The 14,515-nt window shown below is 41.0% G+C and overlaps 1 non-coding gene across 1 annotated transcript; it reads right to left on the bottom strand.

Moving 5' to 3' along the window:
- Positions 1–5,477: 5,477 nt before the first annotated feature.
- TRNAD-GUC (transfer RNA aspartic acid (anticodon GUC)) lies at positions 5,478–5,550 on the bottom strand. Its single transcript has one exon. It is a non-coding gene; the product is annotated as a tRNA-Asp (tRNA).
- Positions 5,551–14,515: the final 8,965 nt, after the last annotated feature.

The raw sequence follows: 14,515 nt of genomic DNA, 5'->3' as shown, positions 1-14,515 counted from the left end.
ATGGGGTTTCTCAGATGCTCCTCACAATCACCCAGAGAAGAGCAAGGCGTGGGTATTTACCATTCACACTTACAGTTGAGTAAACTGAGCTTGGTGACATGAAGTGATTGCCCAACGTCGCATGCCTGGGAGGTGACAGTTGTCTGTATTTGAGACTGACTCTCTGTCTAGTGCTCTTTCCTATTAAGCATCCAGAAACTTTGTTTCCCTACCTGGAAAGTTATTATTCTTCCTTATCTAGAAAACAGGTGTTGCCACATAACTAGTTGTCAAGTAATTATTTTGTGTGACTAGCTGTGTCCTGAAAGTATTGGGAGAGGGGGTGGTGCACATACCCTTTTGGTGCACAAGAGGAAGAAATGGAGAGACTCCTGGAGGTCAGGTGATGTTAATGTGGGGTGGGAGACACGGGGAGTGAGGGTGGCCAGGTGCAGGCACTCCGCAGGCAGCTAGAGCCTGATGGGAAGGAAGGGCGGGGAAAGCCGCGGGGTGGGAGATTGAGTGTCTTGGTAGCAGGGCGCTGCTGTGGTTTGTCTCTGTCCACTAGTGTTGCTGTGGACGAGTTACTTCACCTCTCTGTGCCCAAGTGGAAAGACAAGAAGGCCAGGCGGGTGTGTGGAGCTCTCAGGGGTAAGGCAATGCAGGCGACCCTTTCTCTGGGTCTCTCGGTGCTGCTCCTCAGATGGCCAAATGAAATTCACTTGTGGGGCAAGTCGGGGGCAGGATGGGGTGGGGCTACGAAATGGAAGGGAAGAGCCAGGCTTGTATGGAACAGGAACAGGAGGTCCCAGGATTTGGGGGCAGCGGGGGAAGGGGGACAGTTTCCTATTGGCCTCTTTGCACTGGATGGGCCCAAAGCGTGGAGGCCGACAACATGAAACAGCTTCCGAGCGGCCTAAAGAGACAGCGGAAGTGTCAGCCTAGCGGAGCGGAGAGAGGGTCCGCGGTGCTCCTTCGGCCCAAGTCCCAAGGCCCCACCGGCGTTTCAAGAGTCTCGGTCGCGGGTCGGCCGGGTTCAGGTGAGTCCCTGGGCGAGCGGGATGGGCGGGGGCGGTGCATCGGGCTCCAGGCTAAAATCCAGGAAAGAGGGCGCGCAGTGCGGGTTGCGCCAAGAACGAAGGCCGGCCTTCCAGGAATAGATATACCACGACTACTAATAGATACTTCTGTAGCGCTCACCACGAGCCTGGCACTGTTCTAATCGCTTAACAGGTAGTAACTCATTTAATCGTCAAAAAATGGTCTGTATACGGGAATTCTCTGGCGGTCCAGTGGTTAGGACTCCGCACTTTCACTGCCGAAGGCCTGGGTTCAATCCCTGGTCGGGAAACTAAAATCCCGCAAACCAAGGGGCGTGGCCAAAAAAAAATCTATATGATTATTATCAACTCCATGTTAAAGAGGGTGAAACTGAGGCACGGAGAGGTTAAGTCACTCGCTCAAGGTCACACAGCTTGAAGGCCCCCTTTGTGCTCTTGACCCCATTTCAGTAAGAAGCTATAAAGTATTACATCAGTGCTGTCAAGGCTGTACTGGATTCCGTTTTAACTGCTACCCTATTTAGAATTGAGAGCCCCGTTTCTTTAGCAGTTCTACTGATAGACATTGAGGTTGTGTCCTGTTTTCACTATTAGGAACAACACTGCAGTGCCAGGTCGTGCACTTGCTTCCTTGAGCACAAGTGTTAAGTGCAGAACCATAGCATATGCACATGTTTTAAAAGCTTTTTTTTTTAATTACAAAGAATTTAAAACGTTGACAAAGACTGAAAGAATAATATAATGAACCCTTACATGCTCACCCACCTTCAACAGTTAGCAGCTCTTGACCAGTCTTGTATCATGTGTGTCCCCATCCACCCACTCCCTTCCCTTGTTATTTTGAAGCAAAAACATACTGTTTTACCTGTAAATATTCCAGTATGTATCTCTAACAAATACTTTTTAAAACATAGGCATAATACCTTTATCTCATAAAAGCTTAATAGTTATTCCTTATGTCATTACATATCCAGTAAGTGCTTACATTCCAATTTTTATTATCGTATATATATGTTTAGTTAAATATATATCATATATCATATATCATATATATATGTTATATATGTATCATAGATGTATATATGTATGTATCATATATCATATATATGTATATATCATATGTATCATATATCATATATCATATATATATGTTAAATATATATATCATATATCATATATATATATGTTCAACTAAATGTTTAGTTGAATCAGGTTCCCCATTATGTCTACAAAATGTGTTTGACTGGTAGGTCTTGTCTATTTTTTTGTTTGTTTTTGGCTGCGTTGGGTCTTGGTTGCTACCAGCGGGCTTTCTCTAGCTGCGGCGGGCGGGGCTACTCTTTGTTGCGGTGGGTGGGCTTATTGCGGTGGCTTCTCTTGTTGTGGAGCACGGGCTCTAGACGCGCAGGCTTCACTAGTTGCGGCGTGTGGGCTCGGTAGTTGTGGCTCGCGGGCTTAGTTGCTTCACGGCATGTGGGATCTTCCCGGATCAGGGCTCGAACCTGTGTCCCCTGCATTGGCAGGCGGATTCTTAACCACTGCGCCACCAGGGAAATCCCTCTTGTCTCTTTTAATTGGATTTCTGCTCCATTTCTTTCTTCCCATTGCATTGTATTTCCTGGGCATGGGGGTTGTTTATCCTGTAGTTGCCCCCCAGTATGCATTTTGATAAATGCTTCCCTGTAGTGTACTTTCACACCTTTCTCTGTTTCTACTTCCTGGGAGTTGGTAGTTCAGTCTGAAGGCTTGAACGTATTCAGGTTCAGCCTTTCTGGCAAGACCACTTAATCCTGGTGTCACTTTCTTCCATCAAGAAAGAATGTCTGGTTTCTCTTTGTGATGTTAGCAACCACTGATGAATAGTGTCTCTATCCACTAATTCATAATTGGTGGCAAAATCACAATATTCTAATTATATCATTCCTTCTTTATTCACTCGAAGAATACTTTTTTTTTTTGGCTGCGTGGCCTGGCTTGCGGGAGTTTTCAGTTCCCGAACCAGTGATCGAACCCGGGACCTTGGCAGGGAAAGCACAGAGTCCTAACCACTGGACCGTCAGGGAATTCCCTAGAAGAATACATTTATTAAAAGAAACTTTTTCTTATCATCTATTTGGTTACCAAGTGTTATAATTCACATGGAAAAGGCAGGATAAATCCTTGATTGTTTCCTTTTATTTACCAGTTTTCAGAATAGTTAGTTGGTGACCAATCCAGTTTTTTAAAATAAGAGTAATTATGAATTCATGGATGTAAACATCCTTAAAGTGTTTCAATCCACTGCTGTCATTATCTTTACTGATGCTCAAATTTTCCCATCTTCAAGTGGGAAGTTCTTCAAGTTGGCTTCTGACATTAGACCCTCATAGTCAGGAACTTCCTTGCTTTATGGTGACAAGATGTTTCAGGCTTATGTCATATAATTCCTGCCTCAGATCTGTATTCAGCCATTTCTCCAAGGAGCCTTGGTTTCTTCTTGGGGAAACAGAATTTCAAGACCACAAATTGGATGCCAGGGGATGTTCACTGTTTCTAAGCCTTTTTAGTAGAAAGACCTAAGGCATCTATATTTTATTGATACTTCCAATTAAAATTCAGGACTATAGGGTGTTTACTTCTCTTACATTTGTATCTCCTTTTGTGTTAGTTATTTCTATTTCAAAACTTAGTAGTTTAAAACAACACACATTATCTCATAGTTTTCATGTGTCAGGAATCCAGGTATGGCTCAACTGGGTCCTGTGCTTCAGAGTCTCTCAAGACTGAAATCAAGGTGTTAAACAGGGCTAGTGTCTCATCAGAAGGCTTGACTGGGGAAGGATCTGCTTCCAAGTTCACGTGGTTGTTGACAGGATTCTGTTCCTTGAGGGTTCTTGGACTGAGGGCCTTATTTACTCAGTTACTTGCTGGCTGTTGACAAGAGGGCCATGTAGGCCTCTTTAACATGGCTGCCTTTATATACTTTAAAATTTTTATTGAAGTATAGTTGATTTATAATGTGTTAATTTTTGCTGTACAGCAAAGTGATTCGGTTATATATATATATATTCTTTTTCATATTCTTTTCCATTATGCTTTATCAGAGGATATTGAATATAGTTCCCTGTGCTATAAATAGGACTTTGTTTCTGGGTTGTTGTTGTTTATTGTTTTATTTTTATTTATTTATTTTTAGATTTCAGTTCCTATGGATTTTTAAAAAATTTTTATTTTATATTGGAGTATAGTTGATTAACAATGTTGTGTTGGTTTTAGGTGTACAGCAAAGTGATTCAGTTATACATATACATGTATCTATTCTTTTTCAAATTCTTTTCCCATTTAGTTTATTACAGAGTATTGAGCAGAGTTCCTTTTGCTATATGGTAGGTCCTTGTTGGTTATTTTAAATATAACAGTGTGTACATGTATATCTCCAAACTCCCAGTCTATCCTTCCCCCCCACCCATCCCCCCAGTAACCATAAGTTCATTCTCTAAGTCTGTGACTCTATTTCCGTTTTATAAATAAGTTCATATGTATCAATTTTTTTTTAGATTCTGCATATCAGTGATATCATATGATGTTTGTTTTTCTCTGACTTCACTTAGTATGATAATCTACAAGTCTATCCATGTTGCTGCAAATGGCATTATTTCATTCTCTTTAATGGCTGAGTAATATTCCATTGTATATATGTACCACATCTTGTTTATCCATTCATCTGTTGATGGACATTTAGGTTGTTTCCATGACCTGACTATTGTAAATAGTGCTGCAATGAACACTGGGGTGCATGTATCCTTTTGAACCATGTTTTTCTCCAGATATATGCCCAGGATTGGGATTGCAGGATCATATGGTAGTTCTATTTTTAGTTTCTTAAGGAACCTCCATACTGTTCTCCACAGTAGCTGTACCAATTTACATTCCCACCAACAGCATAGGAGGGTTCCCTTTTCTCCACACCCTCTCCAGCATTTATTGTTTGTAGACTTTTTGATGATGGCCATTCTGACTGGTGTGAGGTGATATCTCATAGTTTTTTGGTTTTTTTTTCTGGCCATGCTGTGCAGCTTGCAGGATCTTAGTTCCCCAACCAGGGATGGAACCCGGGCCCCCAGCATTGGAAGCACGGAGTCCTAACCACTGGACCACCAGGGAATTCCCTCATTGTAGTTTCTTTTTTTTTTTTAATATTTATTTATTTATTTGGCTATGCTGGGTCTTAGTTGCGGTACATGGGATCTTTTTTAGTTGTGGCATGTGGGATCTTTAGCTGCAGCATGCAAACTCTTAGTTGCAGCATGTGGGATCTAGTTCCCTGACCAGTGATCGAACCCTGGCCCCCTGCATTGGGAGCATGGAGTCCCAGACACTGGATCAAAGGGAAGTCCCTCTCATTGTAGTTTTTTGTTTATTTTGTTTTGTTTTGCCGTGCAGCCTGCAGGATCTTAGTTCCCCAACCAGGGATTGAACCTGGGCCCTCAGCAGTGACAGCGTGGAGTCCTAACCACTGGACCACCAGGGAATTCCCTCATTGTAGTTTTGATTTGCATTTCTCTAATAATTAGCGATGTTGAGCATCTTTTCAGGTACCCCTTGGCCATCTGTATGTCTTCTTTGGAGAAATGTCTATTTAGGTCTTTTGCCATTTTTTGATTGGGTTGTTGTTTATTTTTTCATATTGAGGCACATGAGCTGTTTGTAAATTTTAGAGATTAATCCCTTGTCTGTCACACTGTTTGCAAATATTTTCTCCCATTCTGTGGGTTGTCATTTCATTTTGTTTATGATTTCCTTTGCTATACACAAGCTTTTGAGTTTAATTAGGTCCCATTTGTTTATTTTTGGTTTTATTTCCATTACTCTAGGAGATGGATCAAAAAAGATATTGCTTTGATTTATATGAAAGAGTGCTCTGCTTATGTTTTCCTCTAAGAGTTTTACCGTATCCAGTCTTACATTTAGGTCTTTAACCCATTTTGAGTTTATTTTTGTCTATGGTGTTTAAGAATGTTCTAATTTTATTTTTTTACATATAGCTGTCCAGTTTTCCCAGAGCCATTTATTGAAGAGACTGACTTCTCCATTGTATAGTCTTGCCTCCTTTGTCATAGATTAATTGACCGTAGGTGCATGGGTTTATTTCTGGGCTTTCTGTCCTGTTCCAGTGATCTATATTTCTGTTTTTGTGCCAGTACCATACTGTTTTGATGACTGTAGCTTTTTAGTGTAGTCTGAAGTCCGGGAGCTTGATTCCTCCAGCTCCATTTTTCTTTCTCAATATTGCTTTGGCTATTCGGGGTCTTTTGTGTCTCCATACAAATTTTAAGATTTTTTTGTTCTAGTTTTGTGAAAAATGCCATTGATAATTTGATAGGGATTGCACTGAATCTGTAGATTGCCTTGGATAGTAAAGTCATTTCGATAATACTGATTCTTCCAATCTAAGAACATGGTATATCTTTCCATCTATTTGTGTCATCTTCCATTTCTTTCATCAGCGTCTTATAGTTTTCGGAGTACAGGTCTTTTGCCTCCTTAGGTAGGTTTATTCCTAGGTATTTTATTCTTTTTGATGCGATGGCAAATGGGATTGTTTCTTTAATTTGTTTCTGAACTTTCATTGTTATTGTATAGAAATGCGACAGATTTCTGTGTATTAATTTTGTATCCTGCAACTTTACTGAATTCATTGATGAGCTCTAGCAGTTTTCTGGTAGCATCTTTAGGGTTTTCCATGTATAGTATCATGTCATCTGCAAACAGTGACAGTTTTTGTTTTTTCTTTTTAATTTTATTATTATTTGGCTGCGTCGGGTCTAGTTGTGGCATGTGGGATCTTTGTTGCAGCATACAGGATCTTCGTTGCAGTATGCGGGATCTATTGTTGTGGTGCGTGGGCTTCTCTAGTTGCAGTGCACAGGCTTCTCTCTGGTTGTGGTGCACAGGCTAAGTAGTTGTGGTGCATGGGCTCTCTAGTTGCAGCATGTGGGCTTCTCTCTAGTTGTGGCACGCGGGCTTCAGAGCATGCGGGCTCAGTAGTTGCAGTGTATGGGCTCACTAATTGTGGCATGTGGGCTCTATAGCACGTGAGCTTAGTTGCCCCGCAGCATGTGGGATCTTAGTTCCCTGACCGGGGATTGAACCTGCGTCTCCTGCATTGGAAGGCGGATTCTTAACCATGGGACCACCAGGGAAGTCCCAAATAGTGACAGTTTTACTTATTCGTTTCCAAATTGGAATTCTCTTTATTTCTTTTTCTTCTCTGCCATGGCTAGGACTGCCAAAACTATGTTGCATAATAGCATTGAGAGTGGACATCCTTGTCTTTTTCCTGATCTTAAAGGAAATGCTTTCACCTTTTCACTGTTGAGTATGATGTTAGCTGTAGGTTTATCATTTATGGCCTTAATTATGTTGAGGTATGTTCACTGTATGCCCACTTTCTGGAGAGTTTTTGTCATAATTGGATGTTGAATTTTGTCAAAAGCTTTTTCTGCATCTATTGAATGATCATATAGTTTTTATTCTTCAATTTGTTGATGTGGCGTATCACACTGATTGATTTGCAGATACTGAAAAATCTTTGCATCCCTAGGATATGTCCCAGTTGGTCATGGCGTATGATCCATTTGAAGTATTGTTGGATTCAGTTTGCTAGTATTTTGTTGAGCATTTTTGCATCTATGTTCATCAGTGATATTAGCCTGTAATTTTCTTTTTTTCCTTCCTTCCTTCCTTTGGTATCCTTTTCTGGTTTTGATATCAGGGTGATGGTGGCCTCATAGAATGAGTTTGGGAGTGTTCCTTCCTCTGCAATTTTTGGGAATAGTTTCAGAAGGATAGGTGTTAACTCTTCTCTAAATGTTTGATAGGATTCACCTGTGAAGACATCTGGTCCTGGACTTTTGTTTGTTAGGAGTTTTTTTTTTTTAATTTATTTTTGGCTGCATTGGGTCTTCGTTGTTGTGCGTGGGCTTTCTCTAGTTGCAGTGAGCAGGGCTACTCTTCCTTGCAGTGCACAGGCTTCTAGTTGCGGTGGTTTCTCTTGTTGTGGAGCATGGGGTCTAGGTGCGCAGGCTTCAGTAGTTGTAGCATGTGGGCTCAGCAGTTGTGGCTCGTGGGCTCTAGAGTGCAGGCTCAGTAGTTGTGGTGCATGGGCTTAGTTGCTCCATGGCCTGTGGGATCTTCCTGGACCAGGGCTCGAACCTGTGTCCCCTGCATTGGCAGGTGGAACCCCAACCACTGCACCACCAGGGAAACCCCTGTTAGGAGTTTTTAAATCATATTTTCAACTTCAGTACTTGTGATTGGTCTGTTCATATTTTCCATTTCTTCTCTTCATATTTTCTGTTTTTTCCTGGTTCAGTCTTGGGAGATTGTACCTTTCTAAAAAATTGTTCATTTCTTCTACGTTTTCCATTTTATCAGCATACAATTGCTTGTAGTAGTCTCTTGTGATCCTTTGTATTCCTCTGGTGTCCGTTGTTGTAACTTCTCCTTTTTCATTTCTAATTTTATTGAGTTGAGCCCCCTCTCTCTTTTTCTTGTTGAGTCTGGATAAAGGTTTATCCATTTTGTTTATCTTTTCAAAGAACCCAGCTTTTAGTTTCATTGATCTTTTGTGTTGTTTTCTTCATCTCTATTTCATTTATTTCTGCTCTAAGCTTTATGGTTTCTTTCCTTCTACTAACTTTGGGGTTTGTTTGTTGTTCTTTCTCTAGTTCCTTTAGGTGTAAGTTTAGGTTATTTATTTGAGATTTGTCTTGTTTCTTGAGGTAAGATTGTATTGCTATATATTTCCCTTTTAGAACTGCTTTTGCTGCATCCAGAAGGTTTTGGATCATCATGCTTTCATTTTCATTTGTCTCTAGGTATGTTTTTATTTCCTCTTTGATTTCTTCAGTGATCCATTGGTTGGTTAGTAACATATTGTTTAGCCCCCACATGTTTGTGTTTTTTAGTTATTTTCCTATAGTTGATTTCTAGTCTCATTACATTGTAGTCAGAAAAGTTGCTTGATATGATTTCAATTTTCTTAAATTTACTGAGGCTGTCTTTGTGGCCCAGCATGTGATCAATCCTGGAGAATGTTTAGGTGCACTTGAGAAGAACGTGTATTCTGCTGCTTTTGGATGGAATGCTCTATAAATATCAATTAAGTCCATCTGATCTAATGTGTTATTTAAGGCCTGTGTTTCCTTATTGATTTTCTGTCTGGATGATCTGTCCATGATGAAAGTGGGGTGTTAAACTCCCCACTGTTATTGTGTTTCTGTCTATTTCTCCTTTTATGGCTGTTGGTATTTGCCTTATCTATTGAGGTGCTTCTATGTTGGGTGCATATATATTTACAATTGTTACATCTTCTTCTTGGATTGCTCCCTTGATCATTATGTAGTGTCCTTCTTTGTCTCTTGTAACAGTCTTTATTCTAAAGTCTATTTTGGGGACTTCCCTGGAGGTCCAATGGTTAAAACTCCACACTTCCATTGCAGGGGTCATGGGTTTAATCCCTGGTTGGGCATCTAAGATCCCGCATGCTGCATGGTGCGGCCAAAAAAAAGAAGCCTGTTTTGTCTGATATGAGTATTGTTACTCCAGCTTTCTTTTGATTTCCATTTGTATGGAATTCCTTTTTCCATCTGCCCACTTTCAGTCTGTATGTATCGCTAGATCTGAAGTGGGTCTCTTATACAGAACATATATATGGGTCTTGTTTTTTTAATCCATTCAGTGAGTCTGTTTCTTTTGGTTGGAGCATTTAATCCACTTGCATTTAAGGTAATTATCAATATATATGTTTGTATGGCCATTTTGGATTTGCTTTTATAGGTGGTTTTTTTTCCCCTTCCTCTTTTGTTCTCTTCTCTTGTGATTTGATGACTAACTTTAGTGTTGTGTTTGGATTCCTTTTTCTTTTTTGTGTGTGTATCTATAGTAGATTTTTGTTCATGGTTACAATGAGGTTTTGGTATAGCAGACTATATATAAACAAGATTGTTTTAAGTTGCTGGTCTTTTAATTTCAAATGCATTTCTAATATCCTGCATTTGTGCTCTCCTCTTCTCACAGATGCTGGTTTTGATGTCATATTTGTGTGCAGATGATTTCCACCTTTACTGTATGTTTGCCTTTACCAGTGAGCTTTTCTATTCATAATTTTCTTGTTTCTAGTGGTTGCCTTTTCTTTTCTGCCTAGAGAAGTTCCTTTAGCATTTGCTGCAAACCTGGTCTGGTGGTGCTGAATTCTCTTAGCTTTTGCTTGTCTGTAAATCTTTTGATTTCTCTGTCAAATCTGAATTAGAGCCTTGCTGGGTACAGTATTCTTGGTTGTAGGTTCTTCTTCCCTTTCATCACTTTAAATATATTGTGCCATTCCCTTCTGGCCTGCAGAGATACTGCTGAGAAATCAGCTGATAACCTTATGGGAGTTCCCTTGTGTGTTATTTGTTGCTTTTCCCTCATTGCTTTTAATTTTTTTTCTTAGTCTTTAATTTTTGTCAATTTGATTACTATGTGTCTCAGCATGTTCCTCCTTGGGTTTATCCTGCCTGGGACTCTCTGCACTTCCTGGACTCGGGTGACTGTTTCCTTTTCCATGTTGAGGAAGTTTTCAGCTATTATCTCTTCAAATATTTTCTCAGATCCTTTCTCTCTCTCTTCTCCCTCTGGGACCCCTGTAATGTGAATGTTGGCACATTTAATGTTGTCCCAGAGTTCTCTCATACTGTTCTTATTTCTTTTCATTCTTTTTTCTTTATTCTGTTCCATGGAAGTGATTTCCACCATTGTCTTCCAGCTCACTTATCTGTTCTTCTGCCTCAGTTGTCCTGCTATTGATTCCTTCTAGTGTATTTTTCATTTCAGTTATTGTATTGTTCACCTCTGTTTGTTCATTCTTTAGTTCTTATAGGTCTTTGTTAAACATTTCTTGTATCTTCTTGATCTGTGCCTCCATTCTGTTTTGAGATCTTGGATCATCTTTACTCTCATTATTCTGAATTCTTTTTCAGGTAGATTGCCTATCTCCAATTCACTTAGTTTTTCTTCTTGGGTTTTTATCTTGGTCCTTCATCTGGGACATATTCCTCTGCCATCTCATTTTGTCTAACTTTCTGTGATTGTGATTTCCATTCTGCAGGATTGTAGTTCTTCTTGCTTCTGCTCTCTGCTCCCTGGTGGATGAGGCTGTCTAAGAGGCTTGTGCAGGCTTCCTGGTGGGAGGGACTGGTTCCTGCCCACTGGTATGTGGAGCTGGGTCTTGTACCTCTGGTGGGCAGGGCCCTGCCAGGGAGTGTGTTTATCAGGAATCTGTGTGCTCAGGAAGACTTTAAGCAGCCCGTCTACTGATGGCTGGGGTTGTGTTCTCGCCCTGTTGGTTGTCTGGCCTGAGGCATCCCATCACTGGAGCCTACAGGCTGTTGGGTGGGGCCACATCTTGGTGAGAAGATGGTGCCCTCCAGGTGGGCTCATACCAATGAGTACTCCCTAGAACTGCTGCCACCAGTGTCCCTGTCCCTGCAGTGAGCCACAGCTACCCCCTGCCTCTTCAGGAGACCCTCCAATACTAGCAGGTTAAGTCTGGCCCAGTCTTTTATGAGGTCACCGCTTTTTCCCCTGGATCCTGGTGCACACAAGACCCTGTGTGTGCCCTCTAAGAGTGGACTTTCTGTTTTCCCCAGTCCTGTGGAATTCCTGTGATCAAACCCCACTGGCTTTCAAAGCCAGATTCTCTGGGGGCTCCTCCTCCCATTGCCAGACCCCCAGGCTGGGGAGCCTGATGTGAGGCTCAGAGGTTTTACTCCTGTGGGAGAACTTCTGTGGTATAATTAGTTTCCAGTTTGTGGGTCGCCTACCCGGCATGCATGGGACTTGATTTTATCATGATTGTACCCCTCCTACTGTCTTGTTGTGGCTTCTTCTTTATCTTTGGACATAGGGTATCTTTTTTGTAGGTTCCAGCATTTTTTTGTTGATGGTTGTTCAGTAGTTAGTTGTAATTTTGGTGTTTATGTAAGAGGTGAGCTCACGTCCTTCTACTCTGCTGTCTTGTCTCCCAGTCAAGATTAGGTTTTCCCCACAACTGAGTTGCAGAGTTTTGAGGACATTGTTGTTTATCTGTTCTATACATAATAGTCTGCATCTGCTAATCCCAAACTCCCAATACTTCCCTCCATCCTTCCTCCCGCAACCACAAGTCTGTTCTGTATATCTGTGTGTCTGTTTCTGTTTTGTAGATACGTTCATTTGTGTTGTATTTTAGATTCCATATATAAGTGATATCATATGGTATTTGTCTTTCTCTTTCTGACTTACTACACTTAGTATGATAATTTCTAGGTCCACGTTGCTGCAAATGGCATTATTTCATTTTAATGGCTCAGTAATATTCCATTGTATATATATACACCACATCTTCTTTTTCCATTCATCTGTTGATGGACATTTAAGCTATTTCCATGTTTTGGCTCTTGTAGTAGTGCTACTATGAACATAGGGGTACATGTATCTTTTTGAATTATAGTTTTGTTTGGATATATGCCCAGGAGTGGGATTGCTGTATCATATGGCAACTCTAGTTTTTTGAGGAACCTCCCTACTGTTTTCCATAGTGGCTGCTCCAATTTACATTCCCACTAACAGTGTAGGAGGGTTCCCTTTTCTCCACACCCTCTCCAGCATTTGTTATTTGTAGACTTTTTAATGATGGCCATTCTGACTGGTGTGAGGTGGTACCTCATTGTAGTTTTGATTTGTATTTCTCTGGTAATTAGTGATGATGAGCATTTTTTCATGTGCCTTTTGACTATCTGTATGCTTTGGAGATATGTCTATTCAGATCTTTGGCCCATTTTTTGATTGGGTTGTTTGGGCTTTTGTTGTGGTTGTGTTATTTAGTTGTATGAGCTGTTTGTATATTTTGGAAATTAAGCCCTTATCGGTCACATCATTTGCAAATATTTTTCTCCCAGTCCATAAGTTGTCATTTCGTTTTGTTTAAAACATGATTGCTTGCTTCATCTAAATCCCCAGAGAAGAGCATCAGCTATCAAGCAAAAATCACAGTTTAACAAAATAATTTTTAGCCTATTCACAGAGGTTACATCCCCTCAACATTACTGTATTCTATTGGTTAGAAGCAAGCTATTTAAAGGGGGTGAGGGATTATATAAGGCTTTGAATACTGGGAACTGCGATCATTGGAGGACATCTTACAGCCTGCCTACCACACTTTTCTCCCATGTCAAGAATTCTAGTTACCAAGGACAGTGGGATGATAAAATTAAAATATCACATCGGGCTTCCCTGGTGGCGCAGTGGTTGAGAGTCCACCTGCCGATGCAGGGGACACGGGCTCATGCCCTGGTCTGGGAAGATCCCACATGCCGCGGAGCGGCTGGGCCTGTGAGCCGTGGCCACTGAGCCTGCGCGTCCGGAGCCTGTGCTCCGCAACAGGAGAGGCCACAACAGTGAGAGGCCCGCATACCGCAAAAAAAAAAAGACATCATTTATGCATTTAAAATTTTAATAGATACTAAAGTAACTCCAGATTGGCTTTGCCAGTTTACATCCCATATCCCATATCCTTGCCAATATTAATCAAACTTTTAAATAGTTGCCAATCTCTTAGGTGTGTAATGGTGTGTTGTTTTTATTTTTAATCTCCAAATACTAATAGAATTATGATCTTTTTATATGCTTATTGGCCATTTGCATTTCTTCCTTTTTGAATTCCTTATTCATATCCTTTGTCCAGCTTCTTTTTGGGCTTTTTAACTTTTCCTTATTGATTGGCAGAAATTCTTTATAGTCTGTATATTAACCCCTTAATTAATATGGATTAGTTAATCCATATTAATATGTGTGTGCAGTTATGTGTGTATATACACACACACACGTGTCATTAAAAAAATAGGACTACCTCTGAAGCCAAGATGCTAAATTGGAGTCCTGCTGAATCCCAGGCTCCAGGCAGAGTGAACCTGCTACTGAATTATCTGGACTATCTGGAGAAGCAAGAGAAGTCCCAGTTGTGGCCATGCCAGTTCCCTCCAGAACAAAAAAGGGCTCAGGAACCAAGGTGGAGAAAAACAGCTTCACATAGAATCAGGAATCTAGCCTGCTAGGAAAGAGTCCTTTACACCAGGAAATCTGCAGATAGCACTTCTGCTACCAGGATTTCCTTGGGCCTTGGCTCTGAGCCATCTCTGCGAGATCTGGAAGTAACAAAGACCCAACCCCTCCCTCCTCCCAGTAGCAGTGACTTCACCAAGATATGTTTATGTCCTCACATGTAAATTTTGGAGGGAGGCAATTTCCAGGGCTCTATTCCAGCCTTTAGGGAACCAGGTTCCTTCTAGCTTATTACTCCATCACTTCCTGAGCAGGTACTGGTGTGTATAGAGCACCTGGGCCAGTTCTGCTCTAGTCTTCCCTGTGCTATACAGTAGGACCTTGTTGTTTACCTACTTTATATACAGTAGTGT

This window comes from Aethalodelphis obliquidens, unplaced genomic scaffold (genome assembly GCF_003676395.1).
Source record: "Aethalodelphis obliquidens isolate GAN/ISIS:26980383/991018 unplaced genomic scaffold, ASM367639v1 scaffold133, whole genome shotgun sequence".
In the NCBI taxonomy this organism is placed as follows: domain Eukaryota; kingdom Metazoa; phylum Chordata; class Mammalia; order Artiodactyla; family Delphinidae; genus Aethalodelphis; species Aethalodelphis obliquidens.
Note: the sequence above shows the minus strand (reverse complement) of the source record. Positions and strands in the feature narration are given on the sequence as shown.